The following is a 5401-nucleotide window of genomic DNA, read 5'->3' on the forward strand; positions in this document are numbered from 1 at the left end:
GAAACGCGGCCTTTGCGACAGTTCGGTGCTGCGGAGCATTGTGGGTAGCGAAGGAGCGCGGAAGCGGAGGAGCGCGGAAGCGGAGGTGCGCGTGCGCTTCCGCAGCGGCCGGCCAGGATGGGGCAGGGACGGGACGTGGGAAAAATGACCGGGCGTCACACGTGATGTCACTTACGCGCCTAGCATTTTCTTGGTTGCGGCAGGCCTAATAATGGTTGGGGCGAGCGGGTTGGAACACACTGCGCTTGAGTTCTCCCTGCGCATCCTGTTCCGCTGAGGGTGTGCGACTCATGCCCATCTTCGCCTCGGGTGGAGGCTTTTTCTGCCTGCTGGATTAGTGGTCGCCTGTAGCATCCACAGCCTGGGTGATCACCGAGCAGCCGCAGCAATTCGGGGATGCTTGGAGGTTCAGGGTACCCAGTTACCTTCTTCTCGTGCCCAGGTGGGGCAGGGCCGGTCGGCCGGCGAGTGCAGCGTGCTTCAGGTTACTGTGAAGGTTTACGAAGAAGTAAACTTCGAAACTTTCTGCATAAGATAATGCCAAAGAATCCCGTGTGTGTGTGTGTGTGTGTGTGACGTATTTTACTTCATCTGGGATCCTATCCCTGGTTGATGGGTGGACTCCCCTGTCTTTTACTTATTTACTTTCTTGTTTATCTTTTATTATTTTTGTAGTTCATGTCAGAAGACGGAAGGACCCCCACCTTCTTCTCTATTCAGTATTATAATCTTTGATTTTTTGAGAATCTTCTCCTTTAAGACTTCCCGTGGGGGTGAAATGTATTTGCCTTGTTTCTCTTTTTAGTGCTCCCAAGGATAGCTTTGGGCCCTTTGATTTTTGAAGAATTTTATCGGTAATCATTCTTATAAAACTGATGAATTATAAGTAACAAATATGGGGGCATTATAAAGAATCTAGAAACTAAATTATAGTAGTGGCCCCAGGTTCATAGGTCTTAATTCCCTTCTACGTCCGACCATTACTTTTGTTTCTGCCCCGCAGTTGTGATCCAGGCAGAAAAAAAAGATCCTGTCTTGCCTTAAGTGGAATATATACATTTTAAAATATAGTACCTCCTCTGATAGCCCTCGTCCCTCATAGTCATTTCTTCATAGATTAGAAATAAGTCTAACTCATTGAATTCACTGTTTTCTGAGATAATTACTTGTTTGTGGTATCCAGTAGCAAATGAAAGTAGGATTAGGAATTCAATACCTTTTACTCCTTTATAATTTAAACTAAACTTCCACAAAACAAAGTTTAAAGGTGTAGTCCAGGGGTTACAAATTCAAATGCCCCAGAAAGCAGGGATATAAACATGGGTGTCGAGATGAATGAAATACACTAGCGCAGCAGTCCCCAACCCTTTTGGCACCAGGGACCGGTTTCGTGGAAGACAATTTTTCCACGGACTGGGGTCGGGTGGGGGGGGTGGGGAGATGGTTCAGGCGGTGATGCGAGCGATGTAGAGGGATGGGGAGCGTGCTTGCCCGCCGCTCACCTCCTGCTGTGCGCCCCAGCTCCTAACAGGCCGCCGGTCCGAGGCCTGGGGGTTGGGGACCCCTGCACTAAGGAATAGTGGACCAGCGTCAAACCTGAGGTAAATGCCCACCATAAAAGAGCTCAAAAAATAAAAAAGTTAAAAAAAATGTTGGTCCTGCCTGATTGATTTGGTAGACAGGCTGTGGATTTATTGCCTTGGATGTAGTCTGTTCCCTTAACTACCTCTTCAGAAGACATCAGAATATATTACTTGGACCTGAGTCTCTAGGGAGTAGGAGATTTGGTACTGAAGAAATTATTTCTTTGCTACCCAGCAGCCAAAGGTGCTTCCTGACTATAGTTAACAATATGGTAATATAGTATTATGAATCAATTATACTTCAATTTTTAAAAAGATGCATAATAAATTTTAGAATAAATAGTAAAAAACTCAATACTGTATTGTATACTTGAAAGTTGTTGAGAGTAGATTTTAAAAGTTTGCTCACACACGCATACACACCCCCACACACACACAGTAACTTATGTGAGGTGATGGGTGTGTTAACTAACTTGATTGTGGTAATAGTTTCACAACATATACATGTCAAATCGCCATATTGTACACCTTAAGCTTACACAATATTATGTGTTAATTATATCTCGATAAATCTGGGGCGGGGGTAAGAGAAAAGAATAGAGATCCAAGATCCAAAACAAACAAAACCAAAGGTCCTTCCTGTGTGTGTGTGTGTGTGTGTGTGAGAGAGAGAGAGAGAGAGAGAGGGGGAGAGAGAGAGAGAGAGAGAGAGAGGGATAACCCATTACGTTAAAATTCCCACTTTAGAAACTAAAGGGGCAAGTTTCTCCCTTTCCCTTATCCCACAGAACCAGATTCTAGCTACATAATTTAGGGTTGGGCAGGCAGATTCTTCCTGCCACCTCCCCCCACCCCCATGTCTACGTTTTTTTATCTCAAAGGAATGAGACAAGACTCAGGAAGAGTTCTGGAGTCTTTCAGGGCATTAGAAGAATACACTTTATTACAAATCCAGGTGGTAGGTCAGTGGCAGTATCTGCTTTACACTTTAATTACATTCTTTGCTATTATCTCTTGCTCTTTAGGTTTTCCCAGCCTGATTCTCCAGGCTTCTCAAGATTCTGGATATCCTAAGTTTACCAGATTCCTTAGATTCTGTGGGCAACATTTCCTATATATATATAATATATATATATTTAATATATATATATTAAATTGGGCTTGATTTTAGTTGTTTGCACCTAAAGACTGTTACGGGATGATCTGTGCCTCCCCCCACCCTTCCAAATTCATATGTTGAAGCACTGATCTCTAGTGCCCCAGAATGTGACTGTGTTTACAGGTAAGGACTTTAGAGAGGTGATTAAATTAAAATGAGGCTTTTAGGTTGGGCTCTAATAGTGATACAATCTAACTGGTGTCCTTATAAGAAGAGGAAATTTCACACAGAAACATTAGGTATGCATGTGCACAAAGGAACTACCACCTGAAGACACAGCAAGAAAGTAGCCATCTGCAAGCCAAGGTGAGAGGCCTCAGAAGAAACCAAATCGGCTGACATTTTGATCTTGGACTTCTAGCCTGCAAAACCATAAGAATATAAACTTCTGTTGTGTAAGCCACCAAGTCTGTGATATTTTGTTATCATAGCATACTAATATACTAACTGATAAAGGACCAAACTATGCTGTGGGTGTTGTTACGGTGAGCAGAGGCAAGACTACTAGTTTATGTAAATAAATTCTTGTCATCAAGACAAGACTAATTTGACTGGCCATGTAAGTTGCTGATTTATGGATTGAGGCAGTACATATTAGAAAGTATTTTGATTTAAATATTGAGGGCTTCAAAATGCTTCTGACACGTTGGCAGTTTCCTTAAGACATTTTTTCCTCTCCCAAATAATAAACTATTACAAAAGATGTGCCATTGTTTCAGTAGCGCATGTAAAATCTCTTTTAACTTGTCAGTTTGAGTTTCAATTCTATGAACCTTCACTTCAGCCTACGCTGATGTAAAGTTTTCTTAAATGGGTGACTTACATGTGTGACTTATCTGTTTCTATTTGAAATATTTCTTGGTGCCATTATGATAAAATTATTATGGCATTTGTCAAGAAATCAAGATGTACAATTTCCAAATATTTTTTTGCTTCATTGAAGCTAAAACCATTTCTCATGATTCCCATCAATCACAGCATTTCCCTAGTACTAGCTTTCTGATGGTTTCCCATGTCCTTTTGAATTAATACAAGGGATTCCACTCTTTCCTCCACCCAGTTATGTCTGCTTTTTATCTTCTATTATTTCAGTTTATACTGCCCATTTTAGGCCAACTTTTCCTATCTCTCACACCCCACCTATCTCTCCACACCCCACCTATTACTCTCTACTGCCTTAGAGCTTTTCATAAATACAGTAGTCCCCCCTTATCCATCGGGGGTATGTATATTCCAATACCCCCAATGTATGCCTGAAACTGCAGATGGTACCAAACTCTCTATATATTATGTTTTCTTTTCCTGTACAGTGCTAACGGGCAGGTAGCATATATAGTACCGGTACGCTGGACAAAGGGATGATTCATGTTCTGGATGGGATGTAGTGGGATAGTATAAGATTTCATCATGCCACTCAGAACAGCTACTCAGAATGGCACACAATTTAAAACTTACAAATACAGTAAGTCCCCTACATACGAACTTTCGAGTTGCAAACTTTCAAAGAAGCGAACCTGCGTTCCCGTGTCCAGTCACATAAGTTAGTTCATGTGTCTGCATCTTCTGCAAGTGGTTGTGCTTTTGTGTACTTTACTGTACAGTACTGTATAGAGTACAGTAGTACAGTGTCTTTATTTCAAGCCCAGGATGTCTGGAAGCAAGTGTAAAAGCAGCGGTGATGTAGCTGGTGCTGCTAAGAAGCGCCAGGAAATGGCGGCCCAGAGAAAGGATGAAGAGAGACAGGAGGAAGAAGTAACTGAAGAACTGATGAGATTCACGACATGGGAAATGGCAAGAGGATTTTCTTTATTTGAGGAGGCACTGTTAGTGTTTGAGGCACAGGACCTGAATGTAGAATGGTACACGAAATTTGCAGCAGCCATTCAGAATGCAATCCAGTGCTACCGTGTCATCAATGACGAGAAAAAAAAAGCTACTACCCAGATATCACTGGATCGTGTTTTCAAGAGGGTAGATAGAATTGAATCCAGCAAGGAACCAGAACTTGTGCCATCATCGTCAGGCGTGAGTGAAATTACAGCTTGCCTTCCGTCTCCTATTGCTGATGACCTTTCAGCTCTACTATCTCCCACTTCCTCTCCCTCCTCCAGTCAGTAACTTTTCTTGCTTGTTCACTCGATGCCGGCCCCTGTATACCAGCTGTTGTACTGTACTACTGTACTTTTCAAGGTACTGTACTGTAAGATTAAAAATGTTTTCTTTACTTTTTGTGTCTTTCTTTGTATTATTTGTGTGAAAAGTATAATAAACCTATTATAGTACAGTTCTATATAGCTGATTGTGTTAGTTGGGTACCTAGGCTAACTTTGTTGGACTTAAAAACAAATTGGACTAACGAATGCACTCTTGGAACGGAACTCATTCGTATGTAGGGGATTTACTGTAGTTCATTTCTGGAATTTTCCATTGAATATTTTTGGACCAAAGTTGACCACAAGTAACTAAAACCATGGAAAGCAAAACTGTGGATAAATGGGGACCACTATAGTTTTATGTATATAACCCCAAACAAAAACTGCTATGTTCCATCTATTATAAATAGAAACTTTGGTGAGTCATCTTTGATTCCTTCTTCTACCTCCAAATCCAGTCAAGTCCTATTGATTCTATCTCTTAAATATCTTTCAAATTATGCCCT

The sequence above is a fragment of the Delphinus delphis genome, chromosome 7, assembly GCF_949987515.2.
Source record: "Delphinus delphis chromosome 7, mDelDel1.2, whole genome shotgun sequence".
Taxonomy (NCBI): domain Eukaryota; kingdom Metazoa; phylum Chordata; class Mammalia; order Artiodactyla; family Delphinidae; genus Delphinus; species Delphinus delphis.